Source organism: Saccopteryx leptura, chromosome 10, assembly GCF_036850995.1.
Source record: "Saccopteryx leptura isolate mSacLep1 chromosome 10, mSacLep1_pri_phased_curated, whole genome shotgun sequence".
NCBI lineage: Eukaryota > Metazoa > Chordata > Mammalia > Chiroptera > Emballonuridae > Saccopteryx > Saccopteryx leptura.
The window spans coordinates 41,727,305-41,755,154 of record NC_089512.1 but is presented as its reverse complement, the minus strand read 5'-3'; the positions used below and the strand labels follow the sequence as shown (position 1 = coordinate 41,755,154).

At 43.8% G+C, this 27,850-nt stretch overlaps 1 pseudogene; it reads right to left on the bottom strand.

The window, feature by feature from the left end:
• Nucleotides 1–6,908: 6,908 nt before the first annotated feature.
• Nucleotides 6,909–26,788, bottom strand: LOC136381838 (rRNA-processing protein FCF1 homolog pseudogene; annotated as a pseudogene).
• Nucleotides 26,789–27,850: the final 1,062 nt, after the last annotated feature.

The following is a 27,850-nucleotide window of genomic DNA, read 5'->3' as shown; positions in this document are numbered from 1 at the left end:
AGTGCCTATGTAGGGAGCCAATGAAACCCATCTGGGCCCTGGTCCTAGCTTCACTGCTAGAAGCTCCCCATCATACAAGTCACACCCTTCCTGAACCTCAGTTTCCCCATCCTGTACAACATAGATATAAGACCACAGAAATGTGGAGATTTTTGTCTGCTCTAAATTTTTCTAATTCAGAGACTGACTAGAGAAGAATTATTATAATCAGCATTGTCACCTCTTCATTAGCCCCTACAGATGAGTCAGAGTGTTTGGAGTGGGTAGTTGGATGTGTAAATGATTGAATGGGAGCCTTCTCAACAAAGAGAACAGAGACAAATTCAAAGATTACTTCTGAATAGGCTGTTTCTTGAATATACATATCTGTCAAAACTGACAGATATAATCAGAAAAGAGAGAAAACCCCTGAAAGCCTCCCTGAGTAAATCCTAGAGCCACTGTGGTCGACCCAAATCAGGAATTCCTCCACAGGTTTCTAGAGAGAATTAGCCACGAGACAGTGAGTCATGCCTCAGATCCCTTCCCATCATTCCCCGGATATCAATAAACAACTAAGGGTGCTACTAGCGCAAGAAACTCAACATCGCCAAACTCCCTGGGCCTGTGGGGGCAGATAGAGCCATATAAACAGAAATGACTACAATTTTATGGGCTCCTATCACCTCCAGTCTGCTCATACAGGAACACCAACGCCCTGCGAAATTACCCCTGACCAGACCTATATCATATGTGGACTACTGTCAGGTGCCACTGCTGCCCCACTCACGTTCACCAGGCATCTGCCAGCTGACTCAAACAAACAGGCTTGCCAAGGTGTTGCATCTCATCTGGTACGAGTGAGAGAGACCAGAGTGCACAGAAATTACTCCATTCTTTCAGAAACCAAGGGTCCAGCTTATCGTGCCTGCATCCTTCCTCCCTTAGATGAATCTGTCCAAGAATCTCTAAATCTCTAAATGGGCTGCTGGCAGGCCTGTCTATCCATGTTCTAGTCACACTTAATTTCTCATTGAAACTCTGGCTATAAAATTCCCCTATCTGATTCCCCTGGTCAGCGTTTCCAATGGCTCCCTGTGTCTTCAGGTTAGATATCAACTCTCTGGTGCAGCACATAGAGCCACACTACCTGCCTGGAAGCATCCTTGGCACTAGAGGTTCATAGAAGGTGAGAGGTATTCTCTGGGAGACAGTGTGATGTGGGGTTATAACCCCATGTAGGCATTGATGGAAGAATCTCAATAGCTGCTTGGCCACAAGTCCTTTGCTTGTTAGGAGATCATCCTAAGTTTTATCGTCCTGCTTCCCATTGACTCCTGCAGGTCTAGGGGGCCACCCTTGACCAGCTTAGCTGCTCACCCACCAGTTTCTGAAGGAGCAACCTTCAAAGCCCAAGAAGTCAGCCACTGAAGACCTGCAACTTGGATTAAAGCCAAGGCTTACTTTATCTGTCATCATGGTGGCCTCCATGTGGAGTCTAACCATGTAATACCAACAATGAACGGATCTCAACCAGATACTCTTTTTCAGCTCACCTGACATATGATTCTGTGTAATCAATCAGACTGTCAGTCCTCCTCCAGTGTCAGGTCTGCTCCTCTTCCACATCTTATCCACTGGGGAATGGTAGAAGAGGGACAACAGGACAATGGCATGCAGGCATCGTGAATGTGGTACTACTCAAGTGTCTCCTGAGGCTTGTGTTCGTGATGCTACCTTCACATCCACTTATCTAGTCTGTCATACATCTATTATATATATATATATATATATATATTATATATATATATATATATATATATATATATATATATATATATATTCAGTGAGAGGAAGAGAGGCAGAGACAGACTTTCTGCATGTGCCCTAACTGGGATCCACCCAGCAAGTCCACAAGCCCACTAGGGAGTGATGTTCTGCCCATTTGGAGTATTGCTCCATTGCTCAGCAACTGAGCTCTTTTTAGCACCTGAGGCAGAGACCATGGAGCCATCCTCATGCCCCGGACTAACTTGCTCCAGTTGAGCCATGGGTGCAGGAGGGGAAGAGAGAGAAGTGAGAGGGGGCAGGGTGGAGAAGCAGATGGGCACTTCTCCTGTGTGCCCTAACTGGGAATTGAACTCAGGACATCCACATGCCAGGATGACGTTCTACCACTGAGCCAACTAGCTAGGGCCTGTCATACATTTATGAATCTCAGATTCTTCATCAGTAAAATAATTTTATAATACAAACCATATCAGCCTATCCCAAGGAAAATATGAAATAATATGTCAAGTCATTAGGACTCAGATCATGGGAAACCCCATACTTTAAACCTGTGCTGAAAATAGAAATATAATACAAATCACATATTAATTTTAGATTGTCTTATAGCCCTGTTAAAAAAGTTAAGTAAAAATTTATTTAAATAATATTTTATTTAATTCAGTATATCCAGAATATGATCATTTCAACACATAATTAAAAATCTAATTATCTCATTGGTGGTTTTGCTTTTGTACTGGATCTTTGAAATTTGTTATGTATCATACACTTACCATATATCTCAATTCAGACTGAACACATTTTATGTACTCAGTTGCTACATACATTTAGCCATTGGATGCCACACTGGACAGCACAGCTGTAGTCTAAATTTGGGCTTCATTCTATGGAGAGCAATGATGGAATTTTGCCAGAGGAGTAAAATGCATGCATGCACACGCATATGCGTGCCCGCACGCGCGCGCGCGCGCACACACACACACACACACACACACACACACACAGAGTTTAGGGAGCTTTAATGAGGCCTTGGAATAGGGACACCATTGTTCTGCCTCAGTGGTTCAAGCAATAGACCAAGAGAGGGCAGCTCTATTTTCTATCTCCTTGACACTTACACAGAACCTGACAGAGAGCCCTTGGTAACTGTGTTGGGTGAAACAATCAATCAACAAATCACTAAAATAGGCAGCTGCCTGGATCTGTAGAGAAAGTTAAATGGAAGGGTCAAGATCAATCTGAAGGTCAGAGCCTGGGATTGGGGCAGCAGGATGGAGTGCTATGAGAAATAAAGAGACTGGGTGAGAAACTGGAGAGGTGGCAGATGACTCTCACTGTAGACCTGCATTCAAAGTGACAAGAGGCTGCTGAGACTAAATGACCGGTTAGGGAGAATGTGGCACTGGGGTTGGACGATGAAAGTCACTTGGGCAACGATCACCAAGTAGCTGGGAGGTGTCAGGCACTCCTGAGCCACTGGGAGAGTGGTGGTCGTAATAAGTAACTGAGACGACAGTGAAGGCTTAAGTACATGTGACAATGAAAAAAAAAATCATGTTCATGTGGACGTAGGTTTCAGGCGCTTGGAACAGCTGGGAGGGTAGCTGGACACAGGAAAAGCAGATTGGACAAGCAAGGAGCTGGCGTTAGACAGCCCGATTGTTGACGCAGCAGGCAGCCATCTTCCAGCGGCAAAGCCCTGGTCAAACCGTTTGCATTTCATTATCCAGTCTTGCTCCTGGGGGACCTGGGGTGAGACTGCTTAGCACAAGCAGCTGCTTTCACTTTAAACTATTTTAGATCAAAGCTGGAGGCATATAAGCTCTCTGTGTGACACCAGTAATGAAGAAGAAAGTCTCCCAGCAGCTAAATAAATAAATAAAAACAAAAGGCTTTGATACTCACCCGGAAGAAACTTGCTTCTCAGTATTTGTGACTTCCGTTGTGCATGTGTGTCAAGGACTGGAAATGTCAGGGGCAATAAGGTAATAGTGCTGGTCATTCCAGGACTGACACATGCTTAGGTTGCTGCCTAAGGCAGGGACTTGGCCTTTGGACCCCAAAAAGCTTCCTAAATGACCCAGCCCAGGCGCTCACGCTAACTCCAGACATCGTCCTTGGGGAGAAGACGAGTGAACTGCTCCAGTAATAAAAAATGCCTGTTTCTCTGATCACAGAGATGGATCTCAAAGAACTTGTGTGGACGTTCTCTCCTCTGAGCCTCGTGAGAACTCCTTCAATCAATGAGATTTGACAGGTGAAAAAACTGAGGCTCAGAGAAATTATGTTGCCATTGCAAGTGAAAGAAAACCGAAACCCAAAAGGAATTGACAGGCACACCAGAAAGGCAGGGGTGCCTGGCCTGAAAGCCTGGACCCAAGGACTCGACCACCATCAGGAAGCCCTCACTCTTTGCCTCTTATCTCTGCTTCTCTGGCTTCATTCTGTCCAGCCAGCTGCCTCCGCAGCCCCAAGCTAACATCTTTACAGCCTCACAACAGGTGAGGAAAGAAAGTCTTTCCTGCCAGCCTCAGTTAGCACAACCTTAGGGAAGCACTCTGGTTGGCCAGGTTTGGGTCACATGCCCATTCCTGGGCTACATCTGTGGCCATGCCATGGAGAACCATCAGTGGCCTGGCCAGGTCAACACCCTTCACCCACTTCCATGTGGGTGTGTTTTTAGACTAAATAAGAACTGTTGCTGGGCAACCAAGAACAGTAGCCTTTACAGTCACTAATAGAAAGACCACAACAAAAGGCCGGAAAGCCAACCTTCTGGCTTGGACCTCATCCATTATTATAAATTCAATAAATATATATTGCATTAGCTAGGCTTCAACAACCAAAACAGATATGGTTCCTGTCCTTGTGGGCACACAATCTAGGGATAGAGGCAGACAGTAAACAAATAAACAGATAAGTAATTTGCAAATTGTGACAAGTGCTATGAAGAAAACCGACAGGGTGAAGTGACACAGAAAATTGGGGAGCTATTCAGATAGGATATTTAGAGAAGGTTCTCAGAGGCCGAGTAAGTTGTAATCAAGACTCTGAAAAGGAGCTAGCCGGAGAGAGTGAGGGGAAGATGATTCGAGACCCAGGGAGGGAGCTGCGTGTGCAAAGGCCCTGAAACGAGAAAGACTCTGTCCTGTGCGGGAGACTAAGAGAAGTCCAATGGGACCCGAACCCGGTGGGCAACGTGGGGGTAGACAGACGTGCTGCTGCAGAGCATGCAGGTGCACACACAGGGCCTGCCGTGACCTGGAAAGGAGACTTTACTCTGAGGCACTGCAAGGCCATTAAAGAATATTTAAACCTTAGAGTTCTTTCAAATGATTTGTATTTTACAAGAGTAGAAACAGACAGGTTGGGTAAGAGGCTGTGATTGCAGTAATCCAGCAAAAGTTGATGTGGCTGAAATTACAGCGGCGGCAGTAGAAACAGGAAAACTGAAAAGATGAGAAATACATTTAAAGAGACAGGGCTTGTCTGATTGGGGGCTCGGACTGAGGAGAAGGAAGAAGCACAGAGGATGCCCTCGCGGCCTGGTGAGGTCATTCCCTGGAGGAGGGCAAACTGGAGTTAAACAGGTGAAATGTGGTAGAGATGGAAAACTTAGCCGGGCAGCTAATTTTTGAGGTGACTCTGAGATATCAAAGTATTATTCAGGTAGTTGGATATTTAAGTCTGAGATTCTTTAGGAATTTGGGCTGGTGACAGAAATTTAGAAGACACCAAAATGATATTGAAAACTGACGGCATCAGTGAGATTAGTTAGGGAGTGACTATAGAGATGAATGAGAAGAAGCCCTAAGACTGACTCATAGGAAATTCAAAACCACTAAGGTAGAAGAGGCGAGCCAACAAAAGAGGTGGGAGAAGATGAAACTAGGAGAGAATGATTCCATAGACACAGGGGATGCAGTGGTGTTAAAGCCACTGAAAGGTCAAATAGGATGAGAGCAGAAGAGTGCCATTGAATTTGGCACCAGGGAGACCTTGGAGAATTTTGCCAGGAGCAGTTTTGATAAAGGATAGACGTGACATCCAGATAGAAGGGGGTTGGAAAGGGAGCGGGGAAGTGTGGAGAATGAGGACGGAATGTCTACACCCCGCCCCTAAGGTTTTGTGAGAGAAGCACAGAAGTGGAATGGTACCTGGAAAAGATTCAAAGTCAAAGAACATTTTAATGAACTGGAGACAAATATGATACAAAGAAGCACTTCTTTTATCTGCTTTATAAATTGGTTGTCCTTAGTGAGTTCTCATTTGAACAGTGTTCTCAGGGTTTACAAAGTGTAGCCATGAAACTGGATGTTCCTCAAGGTCCCTTCCATACCTGTCATTTTAAAATTCTACAAGAATTCTATTTTCAAAGTTCAGAAAGAAAATATGCCAGGCTGGTGCGTTAGTCTACTTGGGCTGTCATATTAAACTGCCATAGACTGGGGGCTTAAACAACAGACATTTATTTCTCACAGCTCTGGAGGCTGGGAAGTCCAAGATCAAGATGCCAGGAGAGTTGGTAGCTGGTGAGAGCCCATATCCTGATTCATAAGTGACCATTTTTTTGTTGTATCCTCACATGGTGGAACAAATAAGAGAGCTCTGTGGAGTCTCTTTTATCTTTTAAAAAATATATTTTTTCAAAACAACATAAAAAGTGAGTGTATTTAATCATTCTAGGCTCAGAGTAAATGGATGAGTGGAACAATAATTCATACTATAGCATGTTTAATAAACTGGTCACAGAGAAAGTTAGTTGAAGGAAAGTAGAAGAACTTTGTCTTTTAGAAACTGGACCCAGCCCTGGCCGGTTGGCTCAGAGGTAGAGCATTGGCCCAGCATGTGGATGTCCTGGGTTTGATTCCCAGTCAGGGCACACAGGAGAAGCGCCCACCTGCTTCTTCACCCTTCCCCCTCTCCCTTCTCTCTATTTCTCTCTTCCTCTCCCGCAGCTGTGGTTCAATTGGAGCGAGTTGGCCCTGGGCACTGAGGATAGTTCCCTGGCCTTGCCTCAGGTACTAAAATAACTCAGTTGCTGAGCAACAGCCCCAGATGGACAGAGCATCGCCCCATAGCGGGCTTGCTGGGTGGATCCCAGCTGGGCACATGAGGGAGTCTGCCTCCCCACTTCTCATTTAAGAAAAATAAAAATAAAAAAAGATTTGGACCCGAGGGAGTCCATAATCATCTAGCATTGCTCAATGTTGTGCCTATGGTTAGAAATGTACGTGATGGGAACTCCAGGGATCTTCTTGAGTCTTCTAAGGTCTGTCAACTATGGCTACAGTGTAACCCTGCATTGAGTTACTCTCTGTACTATGCATCCACTTGCGTAAGTTCCTCTGTGTGTGCATGGCAATTGTTCAAACCTTGAATGCTTGGCGACCTTTAGAGCCAGTCCAAACTTCTGCCCCAGTTTCCCAGTTTCATTACACAGTCAGTTGTACATGGGATACACTTGGCATAGAGACAGTTTGTTATTGACTGAAGTCCAGTTTGGCCTTCATAGGAAAGTTGACAAAGTTAGTATCAACCAGGATGGGCCCAGCTACGAGTTATATTGAAAGAATAAGCAGGGTGTTGGGAGGCTTCTCTTTTCTTGAGTGCGCTGGGATCTTTCTTTTCTTTCTTTTTAGGTTTTAATCTATTTGTTTTTTTAAGCTTCTGATCTCTGAGACTAAACATTCACTTTATGGTCACATACTTTCTTGTTCTGCTTTCCTGTGTTCACATTGCACTCTTGTTTCTTCCAGAAAAATTCTGGTGTCTCTTTTATAAGAGCACTAATTCCATTCAGGAAGGCTCCGACCTCATGACTTAATCACCTCCCAAAGGGCCCATCTCCTAAACCAGTGGTAGTCAACCTGGTCCCTACCGCCCACTAGTGGGCATTCCAGCTTTCATGGTGGGTGGTAGCGGAGCAACCAAAGTATAAATAAAAAGATAGATTTAACTATATAGTAAGTTGTTTTATAAAGATTTATTTTGCGAAACAGCGAAAATCCGACATAAAGTACTTGGTAAGTAATTATTATTATATGCTTTAACTTGCTGTAACTCTGCTTTATGAATTTTATAAAGTAAAGTTTACTTCCCTACTTGATAAATTACCATTACTGTGGAACCTGTGGGTAGTTAGAAAATTTTACTACAAACAGAGATACAAAAGTGGGTGGTAGGTATAAAACTACCCCTGTCCTAAACCATCACATTAAGCATTTGGTTTCAACCTGGGAGCTGAGGGAAGGAGGGCACACACAGCATTGTCAGTAGTTACTGGCATCCAATCAGCTCCTTCTCCTTGTCTTCTCAATTCATTTGGTCATTAATTTAGTCATCCCTTTCCCAACAAGGTGAGCAACATAAGGGCAAGGACTTTTGTTGTTGCTCACAGACAGGTACAGAGAAGGTGCTCAAAAAAATATTTGCTAAATGAATAAACAAATGGATGAATTCAATAATTAGTCACACAGTGCCTACATGTGTGGATCTCATTCAATATTCACTCAACAAACATGAAGCCGCTGACACGTGCCAGGCCCTATGCTAAGCACACCTTATCTCATCCTTAAAGTGTGAGAAATAAGATTCCGTTCAACCTGCTTCACAAGATCATTATTACGGGATTCAAAAGAAAAACATGGGTGAGAAAAAACCTTTGCAAATAGTAGAGTACCTTAGAATCATAAAACATTATCATGAAACATGACTTTCGCACGCAGGAGCTCGTAGTGAAATTGGGGAAACGTGTAAGAAACACGGGAGAGGGATGGAATCACCGTTCAACGGGCCCCAAAGTCTGCATCAGGCACTGGGGCGCTTTACATGCCTTCTTTCATCTGTTACACCCACACCCTGTTACTCTCATGATGAAGGTGCAGAGACATGTTTGAGAGGTTAAGTAAATTGCAGAATCTATTCAGATAGAGTCAAAAATGGATGAAAAGCTAGATCTGTCTATTTTCAAAACCCTACCCTTTCAAAAATATTTTCTTTCACCTAAAAGTAAATCCTGGGAAGCATTCAAAGTCATGTCCCTGAATCCTGGGAATGGGATGGGTGAGGGAAATGGGAACGACTATTTACTGCGTGCTTACTGAACACTAAACTCTGTGTATTACATCAATTCTTATTTGTGATATAATGTCTACCTCATTTTTTCACACTGATTCAAATGTCAACTGAAGTGCCCAGTCCACTGATATTTACCTAGATTTGGCTCAAGAGGTTCCCAGGGAGTTCACACAAACACACCTCACCACACTCAGCACCTGTGAGTTGGGCACCCCATTCTCTCCCCATTCTGTTGGGCACCGATCCAGACATAAGATACCGACCCCTTCATTTCACCCAAATCACTCCCACAGGCATTAAAAAACATGTGGCAGGCTTTGCAGTATAGTTGGGGAGACAGAGTAGCTTGACATGCCAACAAAGCCAACAGCTTATGTCTGACTATCAGACGCCCCTGCTCATCAATCTTTTTTTTTTTTTTTTTTTTTGTATTTTTCTGAAGCTGGAAATGGGGAGAGACAGTCAGACAGACTCCCACATGTGCCCGACCGGGATCCACCCGGCACGCCCACCAGGGGGCGACGCTCTGCCCACCAGGGGGCGATGCTCTGCCCCTCCGGGGCGTTGCTCTGTTGCGACCAGAGCCACTCTAGTGCCTGGGGCAGAGGCCAAGGAGCCATCCCCAGCGCCCGGTCCATTTTGCTCCAATGGAGCCTTGGCTGTGGGAGGGGAAGAGAGACAGAGAGGGAGGAGAGGGGGAGGGGTGGAGAAGCAGATGGGCGCTTCTCCTGTGTGCCCTGGCCGGGAATCGAACCCGGGACTTCTGCACGCCAGGCCGACGCTCTACCACTGAGCCAACCGGCCAGGGCCCTCATCAATCTTTTGTTCAGGTGCTTCTCAGGGCTTCTCACTGCCCATCTTTTTCTGGGGTCCCAGCCTTCCCCTCATACCAACAATCACCCCTTAGTTTGAATCCCCACCTCCTTCTCCATCCTTATGGGTCCTGAGGGTGTGGGGGCTGCAGAGTTCTTACATGAACTCAATCAGGTGATTGGTCAAGGTGTGGCCATCTTATTCACGTTCATCCAGTGAGACCTTTCCCTGGGAATTTTGGAATTCGGACCAGAGAAGCGATCAAGTTGTCCCTTCTCCACTCACAGAGCTTGTAACATGTAACTCTCTGCAGGCGCTGGCTGCCATGTTTTAGAAGATGAAGAAAGTCACTTTGTAAGAAGGAAATGAAGCATATGAACAAAAAGGAGCCAAGAGGAGCAATAACAGGAGACTAAGAGAGAGTCTGACCAGGCAGTGACACAGTGGCTAGAGCTTTGGACTGGGACACTGAGGACCCAGGTTCAAACCTTAAAGTCACCAGCTTGAGCATGGCTCATCCAGCTTGAGCGTGGGGTTGCTGACTTGAGCGTGGGATCATAGACATGACCCCATGGTCACTGGCTTGAGCCCAAAGGTCACTGGCTTGAAGCCCAAGGTTGCTGGCTTGACCCAAGGTCACTGGCTAGAGCAAGGGGTCACTCGCTCTGCTGTAGCCCCCCCCCCCAGTCAAGGCACATATGAGAAAGCAATCAATGAACAACTAAGGAGCCAAAATGAAGAATTGATGCTTCTCATCTCTCTCCCTTTGTGTCTGTCTGTCCCTATCTGTCCATCTCTCTGACTCTTTCCCTCTGTCTCTGTCAAGAGAGAGAGAGAGAGAGAGAGTTTGGTGATGGCTCAGGAGAACCTGGAGCCCAGCTACATTCCTGCTCATCAGCTCCATCTCTGGGGCTTGTGCACTCTAGCAGCAGGAACTGTGAAAGGGCTCGGAGTGCTGGTGTTTCTTTCTCCTCCTCCCCCCCCGCCCTACATCCCCCGCCTTGTACGTGATGACAGCAGTACCTCCTCCCCCACTTGAATTACTATGCCAATCTTGTTAGAAGACAGCATCAGCTTCTCCAGATGAAGAACAGGCAAACACAGACCACCCTGCCAAATTCTGAGTAAAGCAAAGGCACATTTTAATGCTTCCCATTGGGAGTCCCTGCCCAGCCTCTGGGAGGGCAAGTGTCAGGTTCTTACCACCACGCCGCCCCCAGGTAGCTGCTGCGATGGCCGCATCTGTCATCCATGATACACAAAAGGGAACAGAGTCTCAAGAAATTAAAAGAACTGCCCAGGTCACAAGAAGCAGAATTTGACGTGTGTGTGTGAGTTTCACTAACACCCTGTTGGGACAGAAATGCAGACCCAGGAGAGCAGGCTGGAAGAAACCCATCCATCAGGGGACTACAGCGCTTTGCCTTTTCCATGATTGTTATTCCTTGTTCCCCTTCTCCTTTCCTCCCCTCCCACCTTTCTTCCTCCTTTCTTCCTTTCTTCCTCCTCCAAGACTTCTGGGGCCCCAATCAGCAGGAAGAGACACAGGTGTCCTCACACTGACTGCTCACCGTCCCTCTGAGGCCTGTCAGGAGACCTTGACCTCTGGCTCCTCCTGAAAAACAAGACAGTCTTTGTGCAGAGGCCCCTGTGCTTTACTAAAGACAGGTCAGCACAGAGAAAACTCTGAGTGAGAAGCAGAGGGGCCTGGAGAGTGGGCAGCACTGTGCTCTCTGCATCCTTGAACGGCTTTCCCTGGCCTTCTCTGGATTCTCTCTCTTCTCATTCTTTAAAAAGTGAAAGCTAATAAGTTACACCACAGCCTACTAGTTATTATTCTTAGTCCCACACACTATAGTCCTACCACCCATCCTGGTTTCCACAGTGACAATCGGTGTGGCCTTTGAAAAGTCACTTAAGAAAAAACCAAAAAGTCAAAAAGTGTATGTATGGACATGTGCTTGCACAAAGAAGAAAGCCCATGATGAAATGCATCAAAATGGCCCATGGGGGAAATTCACATCATTTCTTCTTTAGACGTTTCTGTGTTTCCCACTGTTTGTACAATGAGTCTGTACTACTTTTACAATTAGAAAACCCCTCAGTGAGCATCTCTGGGCATCAGTGTCCAAGGATATCAAGTGTGGATCATGCCAGCCACACTTCCGTCATAATGCTCCTTTTGGAATAATGAGATAAGGCCTAAACCCGTTTGATGCACATCAGCAGCTGAGGTTGCAAACACGAGCACGTTTCTTTCATTTTCCCAGTTAATCACTTGAGCAGCTGCAAGCCCTCATTATTAAGCAATACAGCATCTGCCCCCATAGGCCGCTCCCCTGTGGCACTTAAGAATGGGTTTCACTACATATAAAAAATAAAACAAATGAACAAGCAAAACCAAATAGACACAAGCTCATAGATACAGAGAACAAGCTGATGAAAGTGGGTGGGAGAATAGGCTGAAAGGTAAACGGGAATAAGAAGTACAAACTACTAGTTAAGTCAAGTAAGTCACAGGGATGTGATATACAGCACAGGGAAGAAAGTCAATGATATAATAACTCTATGTGGTGATGGATGGTTATCAGACTTATCATGGTGATCACTATATAAGATATATAAATGTCTCATCACTATGTTGTACACCAGAAACTAATATGTATGTCAACTATAATTAAAAAAAAATTTTTTTTTAAGTGAATGGTTTCCACTGCAAGCAACAGCAAATCCAATCAACAGTCCATTACACAAATGAGGTGTAGTTCCCTCCCATAATAGGAAATCCACACCCTGGCCAGGTAGCTCAGTTGGTTAAAGCATTGCCCCATACACCAAGACTGTACGTTTGATCCCCAGTCAGGGAACATATAAGAATGAACCAATGAATGTATAAATAAGTGGTATAACAAATCGATGCTTCTCTCTTTCTCTTTCCCTCTCCCTCTCCCTTGCTCTCTCTCTAAAATCAATGAATTAAAAAATATATAAATCCAAAGTTAGGTAGTCCAGGGCTGCTACACTGCTCAGAAATGTCCTTAAGGACCCAGGCTTTTAGTTCAGATTCATTTTTGTGGTCACAAAATGCCTGCTTCCTCTTCAGGCACGAAGGGGGAAGATCAAAGGGCTAAGAGATTTTGTCTTGTCACTTGAATGGGAATTCTGTCTACATCCTATTGTCTAGAACTAGATCACATGACCACCCTAGCTGCAAGGGAAGCTAGGAAATTAAGTTCACTTTCACCCTCTATAGTAGAGAAAAGCAACTTGTGAGTGGTTTTTAGTTATCTAAGCCCCCGAGAGTACCATACCACTGGAGTTTATTTGACCTGAGGGCTTCAGTTCCACTTCTTAAGACCAGGTGAAGTGAGAACTAGAATGTCTGACCTGTCCACAAGGAAGCCCAAATATTCATTTGTCACTGAGTGTGTTGCTACCTTGCAGGGTTGCTGTTAATAACTGGTTCTACATAATCAGTTGACCTCTTGTTCTCTGCGGAGGTGATGCTGTTATTGTGCCAGTTCCCTACACAAGGCATGGGGGGCATTCACGTTTGTTCTCATGTTGCAGTCACTTAGGTAACACTGACATGGACACAGTACTCCTCAATTATAATTCTTATGGAAGACAGGCTGAGTCATAAAAGGCTTCTTACCTCAGCCATTCCTTGTATCATAAATAGCTCCTTTGTGATACCTTAGACTGCTCTTTTGAACCTGGATCACTAGTCCAGACTCCCCAGAGGATGTTATTTTTCTTATGGGAAAACCTCAAATTAGATTATCCTACTCCATCAGAGAATGTCTAGTATAGCTGAACCTCATGATGGTAGTGACCAAAGTCTCAATACCTTCTCCAGAGAAGACTCTTTAGCCCTTATGCAAATTTGCATGCCTTTTCTCTGAATACAAATCAGTTCTGAATACAAGAAGCATTTATCACACTTGTCTCCATCAGGCCCCACCAGGTCCTATTCTGTCCTTTCACCAGGTCACTGGGGGACTTGCACTTACATAACTAAAAGAGCCCACATCAGGGGTTCTTTCTGAACATAAATCTGCCCCAGTGTTAATTTTTGTGAACAGTTAGATAAAGAAACAAGCCCTGGCCGGTTGGCTCAGCGGTAGAGCGTCGGCCTGGTGTGCGGTGGACCCGGGTTCGATTCCCAGCCAGGGGACACAGGAGAAATGCCCATTTGCTTCTCCACCTCCCCCCTCCTTCCTCTCTGTCTCTCTCTTCCCCTCCCGCAGCCAAGGCTCCATTGGAGCAAAGATGGCCCGGGTGCTGGGGATGGCTCCTTGGCCTCTGCCCCAGGCACTAGAGTGGCTCTGGTCATGGCAAAGCGACCCCCCCCCCCCGGAGGGACAGAGCATCGCCCCCTGGTGGGCAGAGCATCGCCCCTGGTGGGCGTGCCGGGTGGATCCCGGTCGGGTGCATGTGGGAGTCTGTCTGACTGTCTCTCCCCGTTTCTAGCTTCAGAAAAATACAAAAAAAATTAAAAAAAAAATTAAAAAAAAAAAAAAAGAAACAACTATGCTAAAAATATGCTGTACTCTGCTGGATGCACCCACTACATACACGTAAAAGTGGTTTACACAGAAGGATACTTAAGACTTCTAGTCTAGGTCTGCAATATGGTGGACTCTGTGAGCCATCCTCAAAGCAACAGCAAGAACACTGGAAGACATATCACAATATTCTTTACATTCTCAGCTGAACTCAAAAAGGAGGAAGAAAGGAAGGGAGGAAGGAAGGGAGGAAGTGAGGGAGGGAAGGAAGAAGGGAGAGAGGAAAGAAGGAAGGAAGGAAAGAAAGAGAAAAAAGAGAGAGAGAAAGAGAGAAAGAGAGAGAGAGAGAGAGAGAGAAAGAGAGAAAGAGAGAAAGAAAGAAAGAAAGAAAGAAAGAAAAGAAAGAAAGAAAAGAAAAGAAAGAAAGAAAGAAAGAAAGAAGAAAGAAAGAAAGAAAGAAAGAAAGAAAGAAAGAAAGAAAGGCAAATTTCCAGGGTCCAGAAATAGAAACTCAAAACTAGAAAGGCAAACATGTTAACTATCTTATGGCTGCTTTGGGGGGTCTTAGTTTTTGTTTGTTTGTCTACTTTTTATTGAGGTATAATAAACATATAGTAAAGTGTACAGTCCTTAAATGTAGAGCTTAACAAATTTTTACACATGTGTACAACCATGGAACCTCCTCCCAGATCAGAAAATAGAATATTTCCATCACAGGTCCTCTCATGACCCTCTTCAGTCAATATCACCCTTCAGGGGTAACCACCATTCTGACTTATCAGCAAAGATTAGTTTTGCACCAAAGATTAGTTTTGCCTGTTGTAGAGTTCTGTGAGAATAGAATCATACATTGGCTATTTTTTTATGTTTAGTTTCTGTGACTCAATTACAAATCTGCATCATTCATCCATGTTATTGCATATATCAACAATTTGTTCTTTTTCATTACTGTGTAGTATTCAATTATAAAACTATACCATTATTCACTTATCAATTCCACTGTTCATAGTCATTTGGGTTGTTTTCAGTTTTGAAAGTATAAATAAAACTGCTATGGACACTCTTCTACATGTCTTCTGCAGGACATATGTAGGGCTTGGGTTTTAATGGTCATCTGGAGAAACTATGAGATGAAACCATCAGCTCAAGCAAAGTAAGGAAATGACGTTTCGAAGCCCATATGAAGCTAGGACCATCAAAGGACTACACTCTGGGTGATAGTGTAGACTAGGGGAAAAATCTACTTGTACGTACAGAAAAAAAAGAGGACTCCTGTCTGCCTTTGTCTGAGATCTGAATGGGAATAAAAATCCTTCCCTATGAATTTATAATCACAGCGCCATACCTCACATTGCTTTAAAGTTAAAATTCCCTCTATCTATATAATCCAGAAACCCCCATGCTGATGAATTAGCATAGAAATTTGTTTTAAGCTGGTAATATCCCTGGGGTCCCTGTCAGAAGTGAATGAAAAGCCAGTGCAGAAGGACACAATTACATCCCACACTGTGAATGATTCCAACAGATAAACGTCCACTGAAGATAAGTTTAAAATTAAAGAGCAAATGAGGTACCAAACCACCCTGACTGTGAGTCAGCAAAAGTACACAATTTAAAGAAGAAAAAAAGATGCTTATATCCACAAGAGCTTTAGACAACATAATAGAGATTATAAATAAGTGTGTTTAAAATAGTAACTCCAAAATAATTGGAGTTATAGGGAAAAAGGCACTATGAAGAAAAGAGCAGGCAAAATTTAAAAATAAACAAATGGAATTCCTAGACAATAAAAATCCAGCCATTTATACTAAAAAACCACCTAATTGTACACTTTTAATTGGGCAATTGTACAGTATGCAAACCACATTTTAAAAAATTAAAATAATGTTTAAAAACACTTGAGACAGGTTTAGCAAAGTAATACTAGACAAAGCTGAATAGAGAAGTAATGAACTGGAAGATGACCTTGGGGAAATTCCACAGATTCAGCACAAAGAGATAAAAAGATATAAAAAGTGCATTTAAGTGAGCCAAGGATATAAAGACAAGGTCCACCTATATCTAATAGTATTTCCAGAAGGAGAAGATAGAATAAATGAAGGCGATAATATTTGAAAAAATTATAAGAAATAATGGCTGAGAATTTTGCAGAATTAATGGAGACATGGCTTCTCAGATGTAAGAACCATAATATGTATGAAGAAAATAAATCTAAACCTAGACACATAGCCAAATTACAGAACACTCAAGATATAGAGAAAATCTTAAAAGTAACTAGAGCTAAAGGACAAAATTCCAATAAAATATTGACAACTAGACTGGTACAGATGTCACAACACAGATTTCCTACAAAATAATAATTATTTAACTGGTACAATATCAACAATGGCATCAACAAAAGTAAGAAGACTATGGAACAGAATCTTCAAAATGCTAAGAGAATAGAACTGTCAACCCATAACACTATACTCAGCTAGACAAGTATTTCACAATGAGGACATTTCAAACAAATAAGGACTGAGTTTACCACTTAAGGCCCAACTTGAAAAAAATTTTTTAAACTACTAAAGATGAAGGCAATTAAACAGAGGAAGAAAATACAACAATTAATTATGCTTATTATATTTCCCATGTATTTATAATGTTTTATTTTAAGATTAAATGTGTGTGTGTTTATGTAGAGAGCATGAACGTGTGCCATACATAAAATAGTATAATTATTAATATTGTCCATTTAGTTTATAATATATTTAAAACAAAATTAAAAGCACTTCTACTACTTTCTACATCTAAACACAATGCAGAACATTTTAAAGACTCCCTTCTTATTAATAATACAGTATATAGCCTGAATCGAGCTATAGAGTTTTTAATACAGTATAGCTCTAGATCAGGCATCTTCAAGCATGAGATCTCTTTCTGCAGCTCTACCCCTTCTGTCTGAGCGAGTGGTGGTTCTGGGTAATGGTGGACGAGGTAGACAGATTCCCCGGGCAAGAAGCTTCAGAGAGTGCCCATCGCACCTCTCCACACAGCCTCTCTCCCCTGCTGCTGACTGGCTTCCTCTACTCCGGAAAAAGTTTTCATTCTGTAATTAGAGAAGGGAGTGATTTAAATGCATGTCTTAAATTATTCATTGAGAGCAAATTGTGATGAAGTTAAGGAATGAAGTATTAAACACCTAATTTGTATGAACTCCAAATGAGGTAACGTTGCTACTGAATGTTGTGTCCTCCCAAAATTCAAATGTTAAATCTTAGTCCATAATGTGATGTTAGTAGGAGTTGAGGTCTTTAGGGGTTATTAGATCATGAGGGTGGAGTCCTCATGAATGAGACTAGTGCCTTTATAAAAGAAATCCCAGAGGTCCTATTTAGTTGGCTCAGTGCTAGTCGGCCTGGCAAGTGGATGTCCTGGGTTTGATTCCTGGTCAGGGCACACAGGAGAAGCACCATCTGCTTCTCCATCCCTCCCCTCTTGCTTCTCTCTCTCTCTCTTCCTTTCCTGCAGCCATGGCTCAATTGAAGTGAGTTGACCTTGGGCACTGAGGATGGCTCCATGGCCTTAACCTCAGGTGCTAAGAAGAGTTCTGTTGCTGAGCAATGGAGCAACACCCCAGATGGGCAGAACATCACCCCCTAGTGGGCTTGGCTGGTGGATCCCAGTCAGGGCACATGTGGGAGTCTGTCTCTGCCTCCCCTCCTCTCACTGAATAAAAAAATAAAAAAAAAATAAAAAATAAATAAAAGGCATCCTGGAGAGCTCCTTCCCCACTTTTGCCATGTGAGAGCTCACTGAGAAGAAAGCCTTTTATGAACCGTGAACAGGCCCCCCACCAGACACCAAGTCTACTAACACCTCGATCTTGGGCTTTTAGCTCCAGAACTGTGAAAAATAAATTTCTGTTGTTTATAAGCCATCTGGTCTATGGTATTTTGTAGCATACATGCATTGTCTTTTTTTTGGTTCCCACAAGCATATAAAGTTAGCAATTGTAGGAATATGCTGTGAAGAATTAGAGACAGAAAGGCACCCTAGGGCGAAAGCCCTGAGTGGACGAGAATCCAGGGTCGTCTCTGACCCTGTACTGGAAACAGTGCATGCTGGAAACAGCAAAACAGCAGGATAAGACTCTGCAGGAAGAAATGTTTTAGGCTCTCAGAACAGAGATATAAAGTCAACATGTTCCTTGTCCTTTACTTCACCCCCTGAAAACTTCTGCTGTTTGCTTCCTTGAGTTATTTGTACTGGCTAATAAATAATCTGAGTAAGGCTGGATCTCCTGTCTGGGGCTGTTACCTCCCCTCAGCCCCTTGGAGTATTTCATCTGGTCTCCAAGTAGTTCATTGTCACCGTGACAAGCAATATATATATATTTGTATTTTTCTGAAGCTGGAAACAGGGATAGACAGTCAGACAGACTCCCACATGCGCCCGACCGGGATCCACCTGGCACGCCCACCAGGGGGCGACGCTCTGCCCACCAGGGGGCGATGCTCTGCCCATCCTGGGCGTCGCCATGTTGCGACCAGAGCCACTCTAGCGCCTGGGGCAGAGGCCACAGAGCCATCCCCAGCGCCCGGGCCATCTTTGCTCCAATGGAGCCTCGCTGTGGGAGGGGAAGAGAGAGACAGAGAGGAAGGAGAGGGGGAGGGGTGGAGAAGCAGATGGGCGCCTCTCCTGTGTGCCCTGGCCGGGAATCGAACCCGGGACTTCTGCATGCCAGTCCGACGCTCTACCACTGAGCCAACTGGCCAGGGCCGACAAGCAATATTAATAATCTAATTTTATACACTAGGACAGGGGTCGGGAAACTTTTTGGCTGAGAGAGCCATGAACGCCACATATTTTAAAATGTAATTCCGTGAAAGCCATACAACGACCTATTTACATTACACATTATCCAATAAAAATTTGGTGCTGTCCCAGAGGACAGCTGTGATTGGCTCCAGCTACCCGCAACCATGAACATGAGTGGTAGGAAATGAATGGATGGTAATACATGAGAATGTTTTATATTTTTAACATTATTTTTTTTATTAAAGATTTGTCTGCAAGCCAGATGCAGCCATCAAAAGAGCCACATCTTGCTCGCAAGCCATAGGTTCCCGACCCCTGCACTAGGACCTCAAGGTTAGAAATGTTCAACAACTATTTCTACGTTCCACAGCTAGTAAAGAAAGAGTAGGGATTTGAAGCCAGACAGCCTGAATTTAGTTGCATTGCTCTTAGCTATTATGCTTGGACCCTGAGAAATAGAACAGGAAACAACAAATGCAAACTGATCCTGTCCAGGCTGGGCGTCAACGTGTTGAGAAGGTTCAAGGTAAGTGTGGTGGGGCTGATCCGGAGGGTTCTCTCGATCATCTGTACTTATACTCTGTGTCTGCTTCCATACTCACGACCACCAACTCAGAAATGCTTTTCCTACATTTTCATTTCAATATCATTCAAATTTACAACCATCAAGGTCACTGATTGCTTTGTTTGCCTAGCCTGAGCTTCCTGAAAAGCAGCTCTTTTTCACCCCACCTAGGTGCCCTGAAAGGTCTCCTCCCTGACCCACAGAATGGGAAGTAATGAGGTAAGAAGAGGTGCTTTCCTGTCTCTAGGTTTCATCATTGAAATCTAAAACTGAGCAGAAAAGGCAATAAATTTGCCCACGTTGTCAGTTCAGAAAGTCCCCAGCAGTGGGGGCAGCGCTCCTCACAGAGCCTTCAGTTCAGTTCCAGGGTTCCAGCATTCCACTACTTGCCTTACTTACCCTTGCCGCTCCCACCCTCCCCATTCCAGTGGAAGAAGAGAATGAGTGAGACGTGCAGGGTCCTCAGCTTTTGGACACATACATACAGTGAGCACAGAGAGAGGCTAATTCATCCCTAGCCTTTGAGTTCACCTTCTCTCGTGAGGCTGCGGGGGAGGAAGGCTTCTGCTCTCCCTTTCTGGGATCTTTCAGCTCATGCAATAACTAAATCTGCATGAATCAAATTAACAAGAGAAAAGTATCAAGTGCAATTACACACAAACATATGGGAACCCCACATTCTTGGAGGGGGACCCCACGTAAATGAGAAGTTCAGAGACAGGTATATATGACATCCTGAGCTAAAAATGAGGAAAGCACCTGAGGCTCCAGAGCAGGAAGGTCATTCACAGGACAACAAGAAGAGCAGATGTTCAGTAATTAGAAGTTTTTCCTGCCCTGTGGGTAGGTCATAAAAAGTTATTGCTGGTAATTACTCTTATTATGGGCAAGGTTTCCAATTTGAAATCTTTAAGGGAGAGGTAAAAGTTTATCTTGAGCCCACAGAGTCTTGATGGTTTCAGCTCAAAATAATACACATGCCAAATTATCACATCTTGGGGAGGCCTTCTCTGAACCCTCTCAAGACCAAGGAAGGAGACTCCATTAGGAGTGACAAGCTGCAGACCTCTGTAGGAAGGAGCTGTGAGGTGGGCTGCCTGGGCAGGGTCTCAGGGTGTGTGGGGGAAGCTGTCAGCTGGAGCCAGGTCTCTAACACCTGGGAGGTGTTCAGTGAGAAGATCCCACAGGATGCACCCCCTTCAAGACAACCTGCCTTGTCTCTGTGGAGTGTTCTCCACACAGAGGGGCTAACAGTCAGTTGTGTTGATGGAAAGAGCAGCACTGACCAGCAGAGACCTGCAGTCTTTCCACCACCAGAGAAAGCCAGAACTTAAAACAGAAGAGAAGAGGGGGGTATTGTTAGCAGCAATGCTGGATTGTGGGAGAATGCAAGGTGACAAAAGTCCTCGCAGTTTAAGACTTAAGCCAAAGGGCTAAGCTCTTCCCCACAACCTCTGATTGTTTAAGTTGGTAAAGGCAATTTACACGTCCTTCTCCACAGCTCCATGTTAGCTGTGATGTTGATGGTTTCTATTCATCCCATCCCCTATGCCCCTTGAAGAGACTAGAGGCAATTTTCTTTTTACCCTTTGTTTTGTGAAGCTAAGATGTTATGTATAGTAGGGGGTTTTCTGCACTTGGGAGAATTTTTGGTTTGCCTCAGAAATGCAACTTTGTATCTGAGCTCTCTTTGATTTGCTAATGACTTTGCTCTCTGCCTTATAAATAAAGAGTTTTGGGGGTGGAGACTCACTCTTGCAAGCCATCAGCTTGGCAGTGGGTCCTCTCGATCCCATCCTTTTTCTTTCTGTGTTTATTTTCTAATCCTCCACCGTTCCCACCCGAGACCTGAAAAATTATGAATCGCGCTGGCTCACAACATTGGACCTCAGTTCTTGAGATCGGCAGAAAAGGAATTCAGAGCCAACAACTCTGGTGCAAGAATAAGTTTATTTAGCATGAAAAATGGAAGTACATTTGAAGAGAAGATTTAAGCAGTCTGCTCAGAGAGCTGCCTTGGTCTTTTAGAAAGAAAGTCAAAGAGGCAGAAGAAGTGAGCCTGTTGGGCTGTGTGGGCTCAGGAAACAAGTTACAGAGGTAAAAGAAAGCCTTGGGTAGAGGCTCAGGGGGTAGCTGAGGATAAACTGCCATTGCTCTCTGCTCCTCTGGTTGCAAGTCCCCTAGGAACCCTTACAGCTTAGGAGAAAAAGAGCAAATACTGGTATATATGCCTGAAGGAAGTAGGCATACGCATGCTCCAGAGAGAGCATGCACTGGGTCCTTCGTCTTAAGGGCCTTTTTTCTAAAGGTGGAAATTTCAGGGAAGGTCTTAGGGGAGGACCTCAATAAACTATTCATCAGCTTTCTAAGTGTGTCCTTTAACATGCTGATGCATCAGAATGATGTTCTACTGATTGGTTGGCACTAGGGTAGGGGATCATTGGTCATTGCATCTGGTCCTGATGTTGGCCGTGGCATCACTTCATCTGGTTTTGCTGATTTTCTGGGTTTGAATCTGAAACACAACTGAGATCTAGATGTTATCTCTAGTTTGACCAAAACTCTGTCTCTGTGGTCAACAAATTTGAAGAGTTGTTCCTAAGATTATTTGTACGAATAAGAACCTCATTGTCCCGAGTGTTTAACACTTAAGGGAGTGGTCGTGCAAGGGAGAAGGGGGCAGGTGAGGCAGGGTGCTGGATGAGGCCAGTTTGAATCAGCTATCTGCCTCAGTTTCCCGATTCCACTTACCACGCAGCGTTCCTAGCTTCTTACTAGCCTGCTTCAGTATAACGGCTACTGACACAGTCACTCCTCCACCCATCCCCCTCCCCAGATAAAACATTTAGAGACACAGCTCTTGGAGGGAGAGTTTAGAATCAGACATGAATTTGCATTCTTTAGGTGAATAGCATGAATCTTTAATATTGGAACAATATCTTTAAGATCTAGAAGTAGCTGAAAAGTTGTATAATCTAGTTCAGATGTTGATGAGGGAATGGCTACTGTCATCTGGAAGGATAAGGAGGTGAACATGGTACAGCTGCAGGACAGCGTATGGCCAGAGGCCACCGCTGTTGGGGCCATGCACATGCAGGTTCTCATTGAATTTGGGCAGACAGTAAAGAAACAGTGGAGCCCAAAAATGGTGGGCCATTGCTTTATTAAAGTCTCACACTGGCTAACGAGCAACACACAAGGAAAACATTTCCCTTTCACTCAGGGCTCCCAAAGCCACTGACACATTCTCCAGTTCCACAATCAGGAGAATCTTCTCCAGTTTCTCCTAGAATCAAAGGCCCCACCAGTATCAGTGGAGCTTGCAAAGCCCCTCACCTCTGGTTCCCCATCTGCAGAGCTTCTCACTTCTCTGCACAAACTGCTTCTCCTTCAGCATTCTACATTCTCTCTGCTCTTCCTACAAAACATGGCTTCTTTTTTCTTCTCTCTCCTGCTCTCCTTTTCAAAACTCTCTGGAGCAAAAACCTCTCCTCCAGCAAACATTAGCAAAACAATGGCCCTTCCTAAGCAGGAAGGTAATTTGCAATTTCACAGACCCACATATACCTGGCGCTGCCCAGCCCCAATGCAAACTATAAGTGAGCAAACATAAAAATCATATTTTACAATCTTATTTAACCAACAGACAGCTATTATGAAAAGTAATTTTTACATTTCAATAGTTGAGATACTGTGATGTCCACTTCACAACCACTAGGATGGTTATAATCAAAAAGGCATAAAAAAAGGCATAATAACAAGTGTTGACTAGTATGTGGACAAATCACATCTGTTGCTGATGAGAATGTAAATGGTACAGCCACTTTGGAAAAGAGCGTGGCAGTTTGTCAAAAAGTTAAACTTAGAGTTGCCATTTGATATCAAAATTCCACTCCTGGGTATATTATGTCCAAGAAAATGGAAATATATGTCCACACAAAAGCTTGAATGCAAACAGTCATAGTAGCATTATTAATAATAGCTAAAAAGTAAAAATATTCCAAATGTCAATTACAGGTGAGTGGATAACTTTGATATATCCATATAATGAAATATTATACAACCATTAAAAGAAATAAAGTACTGATGCTACAATGTAGGCGAACATTGAAAACTTTATGCTAAGTGCAAGAAGCCAGACACAAAATATCACATATTACCATATTTTTCACTCCATAAGACACTTTCTCCCCCCAAAAAAAAGTGGAGGGAAAAATGCCCATGCATCTTATGGAGTGAAAAACATGGTATTTTGTTAAATATTTTAATACACCATTTGGTTCAGAATACTTTTTTTCTTATTTCTTCTTTAAAACTCTAGGTATGTCTTATGGTCTGGTGCATGTTATGGAGTGAAAAATACAGTATGTGATTCTATTTATAAGAAGTGTCCAGGATGTGTAAATCAGTAGAGAGAAAAAGTACAATGTTGGTTCCCTAGAGCTAGAAGAGTTGGAAAGTAACAGCTACAGGTTGCAAGGTTTCTTTTCAGGGAAATGAAATGTTAGAAAATTGATAGAGGTGATGATTGAACAACTCTATAATTAAAATAAAAACTATTGGCTTCTACACTATAAATGGGTAAATGATATGGTATGTGAATTATGTCTCAATAAAGCTGTTACCAGAAAGAAAACAAAAAAAATGGTGACATAATAGAAGACAACCACCAGACAGACACAGAGAAGCAGGTCGGCAGATGGACAGATGTGGCCTGGAATTGCCCCCCTCCCCTGAGGCAGACGGCCCTAACCATGTGGATAACACAACATTGGAGGTGTATCCTCAGGGCTGCAGGCACCTGTCTCAGAAACTAAGATGCAGGAGAACGGGATAGCTTTCTCTTGCACCCAGCTGGGTGTCCTCAGCAAGTTAGTTCCTCCCCCTGAGCCTCGGCTCTATTACCCTCTTGTGCAACTGGCATGATCAAACTTGTCAGACATGCGCACTTTCAGGCCATGGCCCAGAACGACTGAACCAGAATTTGTGTTTCATTCAAGTCTGGCAATCACTGGCATATATTGTATAAATTAAAAATACCTCCTTTAAAAGGATTTTGTGAGGATCTTTATTAACAGTAATTACTTCCATTTACCTGACATGCTCTGTGTGCCAGATACAGAGTTAATAGAGAGAGTACCTAGTTTCATTGTACACATAGTAGGTGTTCAGTGTGTGGTAGTTTTTGTTTAAAAGAGTCTGGCTGGGGAGGAGGGAAGAGCCTGGATGCTGGAATCCATTCCTCATACTGACTCTGGGCCTCAGCACGTGAGACCTCAGGAGAGTAACTCACCTTGTCTGTGCCTGACTTGCTGATCTGTACACTGGGCTCAGCTCACAGGGTGGTTGTGAAGACTATGTGGCCGCCCCATACCTAGCACCCAGGAGGTGTCCAGCAGATGTTCAGTCATTTCCTCCTCTTCCCACAGCCAAATCGCACAGCATGTATTTGAGAAAAAGACTCAACCATCTTGAATCCTGCTCAATTTATATCCAGCCCTACCTCTGTTATTCATTCACATATCCACGGAGCAGATTCTTCCTGAGCACCTAATATGTGCTAGGTGCTGTACCAGGAGCACAGACCTTGGAACTGTGATCCCTGAGCTCATGAACCCTATCTGCCTTGTGGAGAGAATAAAGCAGACCTGTTTACTCACCTGCTTTGAAAGCTGTAGAAACAAAGCCCATTGTCTCTCAGCAGCCATCTGGAACAATTAGTCTCAACTCCCAACCCTAATGTGCTTCCACACTGTGAAAAAGCACATTTTAAAGGGGCAGGAGACATAAATTAGTATAATAATGCAATTAAAATGCATTTTCCTTCTACTTATTGAAATTACTTTTTTACATCTTGAGAAAATGCATTCTTCCTTGGAGGTATATAAAGAGATTCAAAGAGGCTGTTGAAATGATGCAAGAAGTGCCCCAAACAGGAAGCACAAATGCCCTACCCTGCAGGCCAGGCAGGGCCGCCCTCCCTGTGACCCTGTCCACGCCTACAAAAGGGCAGCCCTTGGGACTCTACAGAGGCCTTGGGCACAATTTCCCTGAGCCAGGTCCCTGCCCTCACTCATTTGTTTATTTATTCTCTCAGTAATTTTTATTCTGCACCATGTATGGCACTAGGAATAACCTGATGAATAGGACATAGTGCCCACTTTCCAGGGGACTATCTAGGAGGAAAGCAGTCAAGCAAAAAAGAGTAGGACACAGGGCCACCAGTGCTGGGACAGAGGGATGCACAGAGAAGGGGCCCCACCAGCCTGGGCATGGTGCGGGGGAGGGGGGTGCAGTGGTGGAAGGGTAGAATGGCCCTCCTGTAAGTGATCCTTGAGCTGAGTCCCCCAAGAATGAGAAGACATTAAGCAGATGGGGGGAGGGAGAAGGGGTCTTCCAGACTGCTTCCTCAGAGTGACCAACAAGGACAAAGGCACAGAATGTGGGAGAACACAGTGCATGAAGAGCATTAAAGCCATTTGAGATTAGGAGGCAGGGGCTGAGACAAAAGGCAAAAGAAGCAGGGACTCAAACATGCACCAGACCAGAAGGGTCTAAAGGGTGAGCATTTTGTCCTGAAAGCTTTAGGAAACCAGGGTGAGCCTCCAGGTAGCAGTGGTTGAGAATACAGAGGCCCAGAAATCACAGGATGAAGGCAGACACCCACCCAGGCAAGGACAAGTGTGAGTCTATGACTTCTTCCAGAAAGCCGTGATTGGTATCCCGAGTGACTGGTTTTGGGTCGCCATCTGCTGGCAAGATTTCTTCAATGCAGCTGGTTCAACCAATGTTCAGAGAGAATGAATTCCCCTTTAAAAACAGTAACAGGCACAGGAAACTTCCTTGAAGTTACAAAAGACCAAATTAGTGCAACGCTTATTATACAAAGAATATTATTAAAGGGACATTCAAAAATCAAAGAAAAGAGCATCATATGAGAGTCCTGGGTTCAAATCCCAACTCTGCCACTTATATAAAAAATCGCTTCACTTCTTTCAGCTTTGTTTTTAACATCCATAAAGTAAAGATAGTATCTAACTCACAGTGTTGACAGTAATAAAAGATACTAAGTGTGTAAAAAGAAATCCAACAGGCATTGGTTATGGTGGTGAGAAGCCAACATGTGACCTATGACCACCACCTCTATCTGTTCCACCATCTCCTCTTCCTCCTCTACCTCCAATTCCTCTTCCTCCTCCTCTGCCTCCTCTTTCACCTCCTTCACTTCCTTTATCTCCTTCTTCTCTTTATCCATGCCAATTCCTTCAATTTGTCCTCCCCCACCTCCACCAACACATCCTCCTCCTCCACTCTACCTTCTCTTCTCCACCTGTTCCTCCTCTTCCTCATACATACTGTATGATCCCGTGTGTATCTATAATTTAAGCAGAGAGAAAAGCACTCTGTGGTAACAGGAGTGAGAACAGTGGTTACCTTTGGGGTGGGCAGTGGCAGAATAATGCAGGAGACAGGCTTGGAGGGGCTGCTGAATGGGTGTGTGCACTTGGAGACAGTTTATCAAGCTGTTTATTTAATTTGGGGTATTTTACTATATGTATGTTATAATTCAATATGAAATTTCATGAAAAGAAAAGGGAAAGAATGATAGTGAATTCAAATAAAGATGGTGATAATTCATTGCCAACAGGTCTGCACATAAACAAGAAAATTCTAAAGGATGCACTTTAAGAAGAAGGAAGGTAATCCCAGAAGAAGGTCTGATGTGCTGGAAGGAATGGTGAGCAAAGAAATTGGAACACATATGAGTGAATCCAGACAAGTATCAATTATATAAAAGAATAATGAGTGATGTCTAATTTGTGAGATTAACATAAAAACACAAAACAGACTTAAAATACTAAACAAAAATAGAAAGCCTTAGAAAACCAGGGTGAGCCTCCAGGTAGCAGTGGTTGAGAATACAGAGGCCCAGAAATCACAGGATGAATTGAATGAAGGGGATGTATGTTAGAGTGAACAAAGATGTAGGAAGAGAGGTAAAAATTGTTTAACTTTTAACTCTGTTATATTAACAAAGTAAAAAAAAACAACACTAGTAACAAGAATCTGTGCTTCGCTTACAGAACCAAAATGAACCAAGAGCTACTAAAGCAGAAGGCAGTCACTGCTCACACCCAGAGCCCATCTAGAAGAAGAGGCCAGGTCCCGTGGAAGCCTGCACAAGTGCCTTTCTCCCAGTTCTTCTCCCAAAGGGACCTCCAGCCACTTAACAAAGTATCTGAACACAAGGGGGCAAGGGGAATACCCCTACCTTTTGAGTGTTATTGTATAAAAGTTGTGAGGTGACATTGATATT